This window comes from Littorina saxatilis, linkage group LG12 (assembly GCF_037325665.1).
Source record: "Littorina saxatilis isolate snail1 linkage group LG12, US_GU_Lsax_2.0, whole genome shotgun sequence".
NCBI classification, from domain to species: Eukaryota; Metazoa; Mollusca; class Gastropoda; order Littorinimorpha; family Littorinidae; genus Littorina; species Littorina saxatilis.
In genome coordinates this window covers 84,347,533-84,362,163 of record NC_090256.1, presented here as the reverse complement: position 1 = coordinate 84,362,163, position 14,631 = coordinate 84,347,533, and positions in this window count along the sequence as shown.

The following is a 14,631-nucleotide window of genomic DNA, read 5'->3' as shown; positions in this document are numbered from 1 at the left end:
CTGCCAAACCCGGCAAATGCAGTAGGCAGCCCAGAGATCCCTAAATACCTCTCCCAAAGATGGTACTTTTCGGCAATATTTACAGTTTCAAATTGTTAGGATAACTTCTTTGTGATTTTATAGAGGTGTTCTGGGGAAACTGAAAGGTAGCCTCGTCAGGGGACAACTATTCAAACCCATATCCTCATCATTTTGTTTCTCGATTGAGAATAATCATTTATAGATGACTATTATTAATTTCCCTTGTTAGGGTGTACTTGCATGTACTGGTGGTTTGTTACCCATATTTCCTCAGTGACTGAGGCTTACTGGTGTTGGAGGGATATTTTGTTTTCCCTTATGGTATCCTGAGACTGGTCTCTATAAGCTCATGTATTCTGGCAGTAGAGCCGTTCATTGTTGGGTTGAACTCAGTGGTCCCTTTAAGGAAGGGTACACACCGGTCCTTCTCGATTGCGAGAATAAGCGATTGCTTTGCAGTGGTGAGACTCATTCTGCATTTGAAGTTTTCCTGCAGTTTGTCCAAGATGGGGATCACCCTTTCTTTTGCTGGTTTCAGGTTAACCTGCATGGCTTGTAGTTGACTCTGTCTGTTTTTATAGACAATCTCGTCAGAGTTGTTCTGCGATCTTCTTGGTGGGGCCAAATTCCGCCCGTGGGTTGGCTAGCGTGTGTCAAGCAAGGCTCCGAGTGGCTGGGCGTAGCGTCTTTGATACGTGTAATGGGGCTCTGATGGCGTGGTGGGCGGAGTTGCCGTGGGGGGGGGGGGGGGGGGGTTGTGATAGTTGGGGCGCGAAATTGTGTCCCTCCCTCTCCGTTGCGGCTGAGTGATCGTGTTGCGTGTCGAGTCGATTCATTCGTGTTATCAGCACTATTGATCAGTAAAAGACCGATGGTCTGCTATGGCAGGGGATTAATTGTAGAGTTGTTCATTTTCCCTAATTCGAAGCAAACACTTTATGAGGAAATTTCTCTCTCACGGGTGTAAGTTCAAGGTTTAGGTGAGGCACAACTTTCTGTTTAATAACAGGGGATCAACTGTAGAGTTGTTCATATTCCCTAATTCGAGGCAAACACTTTATGAGGAAATATCTCTCTCACGGGTGTAAGTTCAAGGTTTAGGTGAGGCACAAGTTTCTGTTTGATGACAGGGGATTAATGTAGAGTTGTTCATTTTCCCTAATTCGAAGCAAACACTTTATGAGGAAATTTCTCTCTCACGGGTGTAAGTTCAAGGTTTAGGTGAGGCACAACCTTCTGTTTGATGACAGGGGATCAATTGTAGAGTTGTTCATTTTCCCTAATTCGAGGCAAACACTTTATGAGGAAATATCTCTCTCACGGGTGTAACGGTTCAAGGTTTAGGTGAGGCACAAGTTTCTGTTTGATGACAGGGGATTAATGTAGAGTTGTTCATTTTCCCTAATTCGAAGCAAACACTTTATGAGGAAATTTCTCTCTCACAGGTGTAAGTTCAAGGTTAGGTGAGGCACAACTTTCTGTTTGATGACAGGGGATCAATTGTAGGCGTTGGTATGAATTTGAGGCCTTTTTCTAGGCCCAGATATTATCCATCCGAGAGTGGCACATTTGACAGGTTGATCACGAATTGTTTGGCTCGTGTCAAGTTGTTGTTGATTTTCTTTTCTTTCTCATTAGAAAGTCTGGTTTGTTTCCTCCTTTTGATGCGGAGTTTTGTTTTGGAGTGTCTGCCCATGATTTGGGAGAGAACCGTATAGTGACAAATGCACTTTGACCACGGATAGTGGGGTGGTATCCCGTGTCCCTTTGATGCGGGAATGTGAGGGGATGAGCAGACAGTCGAAATATTGCTTAGTTGGGTTTAGTGCCAATGTGCAGACATAACAGTTGGGGAGGAGGCTTAGGAATGTGCAGGCCTCAGTCTCTTCGTTTCCTTTCCCGGCTCGTCCCTTGATTGGGTTTGAGGGATGGCAAGTGCCGGAAATACCTATTGCTGTAGGATTTAGCTGTTGCGTATCCGCGTGTGTGACTTGATACCCTTATAGCTGCGGCGTCTCAGTTGAAACGGAAATGCCCTGGCACTGGAAGGATTAGTTATATCGTTCCAGCGTCTGTTGCTAGAGACTGGTCAATTTACGGTGTCGTAGTGGAGACAGATGTTATCCATCTCTGGGAGTTTGATAACTGGGTATTAATTGTAAAGTTGTATCATTTTCCCTAATTCCAAGCAAGCACTTTATGAGGAAATTTCTCTCTCACAGGTACAAGTTCAAGGTTTAGGAGAGGTACAACTTTCTGTTTGATAGCTGGGGATTTAGGTGCAGAGTTGTATCTTTTTGCCCAATTCGAAGCAAACACTTTATGAGGAAATTCTTCTCTCACGGTTGTAAGTTCAAGGTTTAGGAAAGGCACAACTTTCTGTTTGATAACTGGGGATTAATTGTAGAGTTGTTCATTTTCCCTAAATTCGAAGCAAACACTTTATGAGGAAATTTCTCTCTCACGGGTGTAAGTTCAAGGTTTAGGTAAGGTACAACTTTCTGTTTGATGACAGAGGATTAATTGTAGAGTTGTTCATTTTCCCTAATTCGAAGCAAACACTTTATGAGGAAATTTCTCTCTCACGGGTGTAAGTTCAAGGTTTAGGTGAGGCACAACTTTCTGTTTGATAACAGGGGATCAATTGTAGAGTTGTTCATTTTCCCTAATTCGAAGCAAACACTTTATGAGGAATTTTCTCTCTCACGGGTGTAAGTTCAAGGTTTAGGTGAGGCACAACTTTCTGTTTGGTGACAGGGGATCAATTGTAGAGTTGTATCATTTTCCCTAATTCGAAGCAAACACTTTATGAGGAAATTTCTCTCTCACGGGTGTAAGTTCAAGGTTTAGGTGAGGCACAACTTCATGTTGAGATGGTAGTTGTAGTTGGTGTTGGTTTTGTTGATGGTGGGGTTTGTAGAGATTATAATCGTTCTCGAGATCGAGTTGTTGTTGTTGAAATGTTCGTAGTAGTTGTTGTTTTTCAAACTATCATTGTACGTAGTTGTTCTGGGTTATTGAGTTGTTATTCCTGTTGGTGTAGTGGTGTACACTGAGAGGTGTTGGTCTTGTTACACTGACGCGGTGTCTGTCGTTTGTGTTCAACTGATTCAGCAAATTGCTGGGGATTAGGTGCAGTGTTGTGTCTTTTTCCCTAGTTAGAAGCAAACACTTTATGAGGAAATTGTTCTCTCACGGGTGTAGGTTCAAGGTTTAGGAAAGGCACAACTTTCTGTTTGATAGCTGGGGATTAATTGTAGAGTTGTTCATTTTCCCTAAATTCGAAGCAAACACTTTATGAGGAAATTTCTCTCTCACGGGTGTAAGTTCAAGGTTTAGGTAAGGTACAACTTTCTGTTTGATAACTGGGGATTAATTGTAGAGTTGTTCATTTTCCCTAATTCGAAGCAAACACTTTATGAGGAAATGTCTCTCTCACGGGTGTAAGTTCAAGGTTTAGGTGAGGCACAACTTTCTGTTTGGTGACAGGGGGTCTTGTTACACTGACGCGGTGTCTGTCGTTTGTGTTCAACTGATTCAGCAAATTGCTGGGGATTAGGTGCAGTGTTGTGTCTTTTTCCCTAGTTTGAAGCAAACACTTTATGAGGAAATTGTTCTCTCACGGGTGTAGATTCAAGGTTTAGGAAAGGCACAACTTTCTGTTTGATAGCTGGGGATTAATTGTAGAGTTGTTCATTTTCCCTAAATTCGAAGCAAACACTTTATGAGGAAATTTCTCTCTCACGGGTGTAAGTTCAAGGTTTAGGTAAGGTACAACTTTCTGTTTGATAACTGGGGATGAATTGTAGAGTTGTTCATTTTCCCTAATTCGAAGCAAACACTTTATGAGGAAATGTCTCTCTCACGGGTGTAAGTTCAAGGTTTAGGTGAGGCACAACTTTCTGTTTGGTGCCAGGGGATCAATTGTATAGTTGTATCATTTTCCCTAATTCGAAGCAAACACTTTATGAGGAAATTTCTCTCTCACGGGTGTAAGTTCAAGGTTTAGGTAAAGCACAACTTCATGTCAAGATGGTAGTTGTAGTTGGTGTTGGTTTTGTTGATGGTGGGGTTTGTAGAGATTATAATCGTTCTCGAGATCGAGTTGTTGTTGTTGTTGAAATGTTCGTAGTAGTTGTTGTTTTTCAACTATCATTGTAGTTGTTCTGAGTTATTGAGTTGTTATTCCTGTTGGTGTAGTGGTGTACACTGAGAGGTGTTGGTCTTGTTACACTGACACGGTGTCTGTCGTTTGTGTTCAACTGATTTAGCAAATTGCTTCAATACTTAGTGGTATTGCTCGAGTACCGTTGTGTGAAACAACATGTGTACTAGTTATGTAGGGGAGTGGTTTTGGGTGTCTCTGGGTGCTTTTCCACACTACCGAGGATCGCACAAAGGCAATTGCTACATGGTTGGACCCTTGCTGGCCCGTACGGACCGATCAGTCATAGGGGGTAAAAATCAAGGGTCTGCCAAACCCGGCAAATGCAGTAGGCAGCCCAGAGATCCCTGATCCCTGAACATGACAGCATCCTCGAAATCAGTCTACTACCCGCGAACGCGGACGCTCCTAACCAAACCCTTCAACTGAACCAGAAACCAGCCAAAGAAAGGGTAAACCCCATTCTGGAAAGACTACAGGAGACGTTCAAATGCAGAACGAGCTTAACCACAGCAAAACAATCGATAACACTCGCAATCAAGAAGAACCGGTGTGTACCCTCTTTGAAAGGGGCCACCGACTTCAACCCAAGTTTAAACGACAACAATACGGAACAAAAACCGTTAAAGGCACGATGTACTATACAATCACCAAGCCTTACATAAGCCTCAATCACTGAGAGGACAAATACACCCAAACAAGGGAAAGGAAAAATAGTCATCTATAAATGATTATTCTCAATCGAGAAACAAAGTGATGAGGATATGGGTTTGACTAGTTGTCCCCTGACGAGGCTACCTTTCAGTTTCCCCAGAACACCTCTATAAAATCACAAAGAAGCTATCCTAGCAAGTTGAAACTGTAAATATTGCCGAAAAGTACTATAATTGGGAGAGGTACTTCGGGAACTCTGGGCTGCCTACTGCATTTGCTGGGTTTGGCAGACCTTTGATATTTTACCCCCTAAAACCAACACCTCTCAATGTATACCACCACAACAACTGAAACAACAGTGAGAACTCGTACACCATCAACAAACTACAACTATGCAGATACAAGTACACCAACAACAACAACAGACAGCCTAACGAATTGAGTGCCAACACAAACGGAACCGCCTCGGCCCACCTCACCACACCCAACAACCACTGATATCTACAATACATCCCACTTCAGAAGAAACGCTCAACCCCCCACTATGCGAAACAACAACAACAACCTCTGCCAAAAATTGTGTAAAAATATACACTAAATGAATTGAATTTGACCAAAAAAGAGGTCATAAACACACCACGAAAAACACTTCTGAAAGAAAAGAACGCAAATGCGAAGAAAACAAATAAAACCATGAAAAAGTCATAAATGCTGCACTAATACACAGCAACGGGAAATGTTACCCAACGACTAGACACTGACCAACATTAAAAGAAAAACAAAGACGCGGGCATCAAAGACAATCTTATCTAAGCGTTCCACCATGCTGCTGCCCACCACATCTGCATAAACTAGCAGACCGCAGACCTACAACCCCCGGCCATAAAAACTGGCACGCCACAACAAATCCAAACAAAGCCAAGCAGCCAACTCTCTTTGGCACACCGAGACACCACAGACTTGAACGGATGTAACACATCCGCCTCAATTACATCACCGCCATACCAGCAGCATCTGACCACACAGCGTTGATACGCCTAATCCACTCCGCCCGGCACCAAACTATTTCCGACACACCGACACGCCACCCTTCAAACCGATTAAGGTTCAGCACAAGAGGTTGGAGAGACACTCCTAAACCCCTCCGCCAGCTCACTCGTCCACACACTCGAACCAATTATAAACCTCCAACCGAGCACTTCATTCCAGAACTCAACAAGTCGCTGATCCCCGCACATTCCTTTATCAAAAGGACACGGGCTACAATCTCACCATCCGTGGACAAAGAAACTTTGTCACCACACAACTCTCCCCCTAAACATGGGAAGGCACTCCAAAACAAAACTCCGAATCCAAAAGAGGAAACTAACCAGGCTTTCAAATGAAAAAGAAAAAAAGATCAACAACAACCTGACACGAGCCAAACAATTCGTAATCAACTTGTCAAATGTACAACTTTCAAATGAACAATACCTGGGCCTAGAAAAAGGCCTCAAACTCATACCTACACCAAAAACAAACAAACCAACCATGAGAAAACGAATCTCGGCAGACTTCTGCAAACTTGCACGAAAAATTAGATGCAAATTCTACTTCCGTGAAAACACCTCCAACACCGCAATACCTCCATTCTACACAAAATCCAATTGGAACCCCCCACCAGGAAACGAAGCCATCGAGAAATACATCTTCAATACCAGAATGGAACTATACAATCTTTCTTTGAAGAAACTACAATCCAACCTCTCTGAAAATGAAAGGAAAGCCCTCAAAGAGCTATCCGACAATCAAAACATTGTCATACGCAAGGCCGACAAAAACAACACAATCGTGATTTTGAACAAATCCACCTACAACGAGGAAGCACAATTCCAGCTCTCAGGGGTACACTACAAAAACATCCCCCCACCTGATCAACTGTCATTGATCAATCAAATGATGACAATCATAACCCATCTACAGAAAACCCAACAAATTGACAAACCAACATACAACTTTCTGAGCCAAACCAAGAAGGCACACAAAACGGGGAAACTGTACTTTCTTCCAAAAGTACACAAATTCTCCAAAGAAGAAATCTGCAACCTACAGACGAACGGAGCCCAAGCCACTAGAATTCCAAGCAGACCTATCCTTTCCCAATGCGACACCTCATCCCAATACGTGGGAAAATTCATCGATTTCTTCCTACTACCTACTGTAAAAAAACAGTCCACCTACATCAGAGACACATTGGATTTCATCCAACAGATCGAACAACTCATTCTTCCCCCTAATGTACTCATTTGTACATTCGACATCACCAGCATGTATACCAACATGACAGCAAATGAACTCATCAGTGCAGTCAACGAAGCTTTACCCAGCACCCTGTGTATTCCACCACTACCACCTTTCCACAAATCACACATCGTGGCACTTCTCGAACTCATCTTGAAAAACAACAACTTTGTGTTCAACAACCAACACTACAACCAGTGCATTGGAGCCGCCATGGGAATGACGGCATCCCCGGAAATATGCGACATACGCATGTTCCAACTCATGAATGAAATCCTCGACAAATATGCCTACAAAGACACGATTCTTTGGCACGGACGCTACAGAGATGACGGCATCATGTTCTTCAACGCTGACAAAAACCAAATTCACCAGTTATTTGAGATAGCCAACGCCCACCACCCTCTACTCAAAGTCACATACAACATCTCTGACTCAGAGGCGACATTCCTCGACACCACCATCTACAAAGGCAACAGATTCCTGTCCAACAAAATACTGGACCTGAAAACACACAGAAAATCTACTGAAACATTCCAGTATCTCCATCGTGAATCTGCCCACCCACCCAGCGTCTTTAAAGGACTGGTTAAAGGTGAAATGATCAGATACATTCGAACCAACAACAACATATCCACACAGAACAAGGAAACTAATCTATTCCTATCAAAACTCCTTGAAAGAGAATACATACCAGGTGAATTAGACCTGATCAAACAAGAAGTCTTGAACATACCAAGAAACACACTTCTGAAACAAAAAACCGACCATCCCACCAAAAACAAAACTCCACCACTTCTCATGGTCTCAACATACAACCCCAGACTGAGACATCTTAAAAAGAAACTCCTAAAACACTGGAAACTGATTCTACAAGACACGGAATGTGCCAGATTGTTCCCTAAACCTCCCCTTGTGGCCTATGCCAGACACATGAACCTGAAAGAACTTCTTGTAAAAACCTCGTAACAAATCAAACAACAAGCAACACCTGCCTTGCCTAAACCAGGTAAAGAAAACAACACAACGCCAGGAACCCCAGTGTTTATTCATAACACAACAACAAACACACAAAAACACGGAAAGAATAAAATAAAGCCACGGAAAAAAACATACGGAATACCAACAGTGGCCGGAAAAAATAAAAACAATCCAATAACGCTACACTGACCAACAGTATTGGTAAAACGAAGGATTCAACACACAACACGGCCACACAGCCACAACGCGAAGGAGGGGGGAGGGAGGGCAGAACTTCGCGCCCAAAAATCACCCCCACGGCAAACCCCGCCCACCCAACCGAAAAGCCCCACTGCATGCAGCAAAGAGGCACACCCAACCATTGGCGGACCGCTGATTGACACACACTGTCTTGCCATGATCTACACGTACCAATGAACCAGACCTCAACTCGGACGAAACTGCCTATTTAAACAGCTGGAATCAAACAGCATGAGAGAACATGACAGCATCCTCGAAATCAGTCTACTACCCGCGAACGCGGACGCTCCTAACCAAACCCTTCAACTGAACCAGAAACCAGCCAAAGAAAGGGTAAACCCCATTCTGGAAAGACTACAGGAGACGTTCAAATGCAGAACGAGCTTAACCACAGCAAAACAATCGATAACACTCGCAATCAAGAAGAACCGGTGTGTACCCTCTTTGAAAGGGGCCACCGACTTCAACCCAAGTTTAAACGACAACAATACGGAACAAAAACCGTTAAAGGCACGATGTACTATACAATCACCAAGCCTTACATAAGCCTCAATCACTGAGAGGACAAATACACCCAAACAAGGGAAAGGAAAAATAGTCATCTATAAATGATTATTCTCAATCGAGAAACAAAGTGATGAGGATATGGGTTTGACTAGTTGTCCCCTGACGAGGCTACCTTTCAGTTTCCCCAGAACACCTCTATAAAATCACAAAGAAGCTATCCTAGCAAGTTGAAACTGTAAATATTGCCGAAAAGTACTATAATTGGGAGAGGTACTTCGGGAACTCTGGGCTGCCTACTGCATTTGCTGGGTTTGGCAGACCTTTGATATTTTACCCCCTATGATTGATCGGTCCGTACGGGCCAGCAAGGGTCCAACCATGTAGCAATTGCCTTCGTGCGATCCTCAGTAGTGTGGAAAAGCACCCAGAGACACCCGAAACCTCTCCTCAACAATACCGGTACACGTGTTGACTTCAACAGCGGTACTCAATACCCCTAAGTATTGAAACAATTTGCTAAAAACATTTGAACACAAACGGTGAACACCGCGTGTTAATAAAACCAACACCTCTCAATGTATACCACCACAACAACTGAAACAACAGTGAGAACTCGTACACCATCAACAAACTACAACTATGCAGATACAAGTACACCAACAACAACAACAGACAGCCTAACGAATTGAGTGCCAACACAAACGGAACCGCCTCGGCCCACCTCACCACACCCAACAACCACTGATATCTACAATACATCCCACTTCAGAAGAAACGCTCAACCCCCCACTATGCGAAACAACAACAACAACCTCTGCCAAAAATTGTGTAAAAATATACACTAAATGAATTGAATTTGACCAAAAAAGAGGTCATAAACACACCACGAAAAACACTTCTGAAAGAAAAGAACGCAAATGCGAAGAAAACAAATAAAACCATGAAAAAGTCATAAATGCTGCACTAATACACAGCAACGGGAAATGTTACCCAACGACTAGACACTGACCAACATTAAAAGAAAAACAAAGACGCGGGCATCAAAGACAATCTTATCTAAGCGTTCCACCATGCTGCTGCCCACCACATCTGCATAAACTAGCAGACCGCAGACCTACAACCCCCGGCCATAAAAACTGGCACGCCACAACAAATCCAAACAAAGCCAAGCAGCCAACTCTCTTTGGCACACCGAGACACCACAGACTTGAACGGATGTAACACATCCGCCTCAATTACATCACCGCCATACCAGCAGCATCTGACCACACAGCGTTGATACGCCTAATCCACTCCGCCCGGCACCAAACTATTTCCGACACACCGACACGCCACCCTTCAAACCGATTAAGGTTCAGCACAAGAGGTTGGAGAGACACTCCTAAACCCCTCCGCCAGCTCACTCGTCCACACACTCGAACCAATTATAAACCTCCAACCGAGCACTTCATTCCAGAACTCAACAAGTCGCTGATCCCCGCACATTCCTTTATCAAAAGGACACGGGCTACAATCTCACCATCCGTGGACAAAGAAACTTTGTCACCACACAACTCTCCCCCTAAACATGGGAAGGCACTCCAAAACAAAACTCCGAATCCAAAAGAGGAAACTAACCAGGCTTTCAAATGAAAAAGAAAAAAAGATCAACAACAACCTGACACGAGCCAAACAATTCGTAATCAACTTGTCAAATGTACAACTTTCAAATGAACAATACCTGGGCCTAGAAAAAGGCCTCAAACTCATACCTACACCAAAAACAAACAAACCAACCATGAGAAAACGAATCTCGGCAGACTTCTGCAAACTTGCACGAAAAATTAGATGCAAATTCTACTTCCGTGAAAACACCTCCAACACCGCAATACCTCCATTCTACACAAAATCCAATTGGAACCCCCCACCAGGAAACGAAGCCATCGAGAAATACATCTTCAATACCAGAATGGAACTATACAATCTTTCTTTGAAGAAACTACAATCCAACCTCTCTGAAAATGAAAGGAAAGCCCTCAAAGAGCTATCCGACAATCAAAACATTGTCATACGCAAGGCCGACAAAAACAACACAATCGTGATTTTGAACAAATCCACCTACAACGAGGAAGCACAATTCCAGCTCTCAGGGGTACACTACAAAAACATCCCCCCACCTGATCAACTGTCATTGATCAATCAAATGATGACAATCATAACCCATCTACAGAAAACCCAACAAATTGACAAACCAACATACAACTTTCTGAGCCAAACCAAGAAGGCACACAAAACGGGGAAACTGTACTTTCTTCCAAAAGTACACAAATTCTCCAAAGAAGAAATCTGCAACCTACAGACGAACGGAGCCCAAGCCACTAGAATTCCAAGCAGACCTATCCTTTCCCAATGCGACACCTCATCCCAATACGTGGGAAAATTCATCGATTTCTTCCTACTACCTACTGTAAAAAAACAGTCCACCTACATCAGAGACACATTGGATTTCATCCAACAGATCGAACAACTCATTCTTCCCCCTAATGTACTCATTTGTACATTCGACATCACCAGCATGTATACCAACATGACAGCAAATGAACTCATCAGTGCAGTCAACGAAGCTTTACCCAGCACCCTGTGTATTCCACCACTACCACCTTTCCACAAATCACACATCGTGGCACTTCTCGAACTCATCTTGAAAAACAACAACTTTGTGTTCAACAACCAACACTACAACCAGTGCATTGGAGCCGCCATGGGAATGACGGCATCCCCGGAAATATGCGACATACGCATGTTCCAACTCATGAATGAAATCCTCGACAAATATGCCTACAAAGACACGATTCTTTGGCACGGACGCTACAGAGATGACGGCATCATGTTCTTCAACGCTGACAAAAACCAAATTCACCAGTTATTTGAGATAGCCAACGCCCACCACCCTCTACTCAAAGTCACATACAACATCTCTGACTCAGAGGCGACATTCCTCGACACCACCATCTACAAAGGCAACAGATTCCTGTCCAACAAAATACTGGACCTGAAAACACACAGAAAATCTACTGAAACATTCCAGTATCTCCATCGTGAATCTGCCCACCCACCCAGCGTCTTTAAAGGACTGGTTAAAGGTGAAATGATCAGATACATTCGAACCAACAACAACATATCCACACAGAACAAGGAAACTAATCTATTCCTATCAAAACTCCTTGAAAGAGAATACATACCAGGTGAATTAGACCTGATCAAACAAGAAGTCTTGAACATACCAAGAAACACACTTCTGAAACAAAAAACCGACCATCCCACCAAAAACAAAACTCCACCACTTCTCATGGTCTCAACATACAACCCCAGACTGAGACATCTTAAAAAGAAACTCCTAAAACACTGGAAACTGATTCTACAAGACACGGAATGTGCCAGATTGTTCCCTAAACCTCCCCTTGTGGCCTATGCCAGACACAGGAACCTGAAAGAACTTCTTGTAAAAACCTCGTAACAAATCAAACAACAAGCAACACCTGCCTTGCCTAAACCAGGTAAAGAAAACAACACAACGCCAGGAACCCCAGTGTTTATTCATAACACAACAACAAACACACAAAAACACGGAAAGAATAAAATAAAGCCACGGAAAAAAACATACGGAATACCAACAGTGGCCGGAAAAAATAAAAACAATCCAATAACGCTACACTGACCAACAGTATTGGTAAAACGAAGGATTCAACACACAACACGGCCACACAGCCACAACGCGAAGGAGGGGGGAGGGAGGGCAGAACTTCGCGCCCAAAAATCACCCCCACGGCAAACCCCGCCCACCCAACCGAAAAGCCCCACTGCATGCAGCAAAGAGGCACACCCAACCATTGGCGGACCGCTGATTGACACACACTGTCTTGCCATGATCTACACGTACCAATGAACCAGACCTCAACTCGGACGAAACTGCCTATTTAAACAGCTGGAATCAAACAGCATGAGAGAACATGACAGCATCCTCGAAATCAGTCTACTACCCGCGAACGCGGACGCTCCTAACCAAACCCTTCAACTGAACCAGAAACCAGCCAAAGAAAGGGTAAACCCCATTCTGGAAAGACTACAGGAGACGTTCAAATGCAGAACGAGCTTAACCACAGCAAAACAATCGATAACACTCGCAATCAAGAAGAACCGGTGTGTACCCTCTTTGAAAGGGGCCACCGACTTCAACCCAAGTTTAAACGACAACAATACGGAACAAAAACCGTTAAAGGCACGATGTACTATACAATCACCAAGCCTTACATAAGCCTCAATCACTGAGAGGACAAATACACCCAAACAAGGGAAAGGAAAAATAGTCATCTATAAATGATTATTCTCAATCGAGAAACAAAGTGATGAGGATATGGGTTTGACTAGTTGTCCCCTGACGAGGCTACCTTTCAGTTTCCCCAGAACACCTCTATAAAATCACAAAGAAGCTATCCTAGCAAGTTGAAACTGTAAATATTGCCGAAAAGTACTATAATTGGGAGAGGTACTTCGGGAACTCTGGGCTGCCTACTGCATTTGCTGGGTTTGGCAGACCTTTGATATTTTACCCCCTATGATTGATCGGTCCGTACGGGCCAGCAAGGGTCCAACCATGTAGCAATTGCCTTCGTGCGATCCTCAGTAGTGTGGAAAAGCACCCAGAGACACCCGAAACCTCTCCTCAACAATACCGGTACACGTGTTGACTTACAACAGCGGTACTCAATACCCCTAAGTATTGAAACAATTTGCTAAAAACATTTGAACACAAACGGTGAACACCGCGTGTTAATAAAACCAACACCTCTCAATGTATACCACCACAACAACTGAAACAACAGTGAGAACTCGTACACCATCAACAAACTACAACTATGCAGATACAAGTACACCAACAACAACAACAGACAGCCTAACGAATTGAGTGCCAACACAAACGGAACCGCCTCGGCCCACCTCACCACACCCAACAACCACTGATATCTACAATACATCCCACTTCAGAAGAAACGCTCAACCCCCCACTATGCGAAACAACAACAACAACCTCTGCCAAAAATTGTGTAAAAATATACACTAAATGAATTGAATTTGACCAAAAAAGAGGTCATAAACACACCACGAAAAACACTTCTGAAAGAAAAGAACGCAAATGCGAAGAAAACAAATAAAACCATGAAAAAGTCATAAATGCTGCACTAATACACAGCAACGGGAAATGTTACCCAACGACTAGACACTGACCAACATTAAAAGAAAAACAAAGACGCGGGCATCAAAGACAATCTTATCTAAGCGTTCCACCATGCTGCTGCCCACCACATCTGCATAAACTAGCAGACCGCAGACCTACAACCCCCGGCCATAAAAACTGGCACGCCACAACAAAGCCAAACAAAGCCAAGCAGCCAACTCTCTTTGGCACACCGAGACACCACAGACTTGAACGGATGTAACACATCCGCCTCAATTACATCACCGCCATACCAGCAGCATCTGACCACACAGCGTTGATACGCCTAATCCACTCCGCCCGGCACCAAACTATTTCCGACACACCGACACGCCACCCTTCAAACCGATTAAGGTTCAGCACAAGAGGTTGGAGAGACACTCCTAAACCCCTCCGCCAGCTCACTCGTCCACACACTCGAACCAATTATAAACCTCCAACCGAGCACTTCATTCCAGAACTCAACAAGTCGCTGATCCCCGCACATTCCTTTATCAAAAGGACACGGGCTACAATCTCACCATCCGTG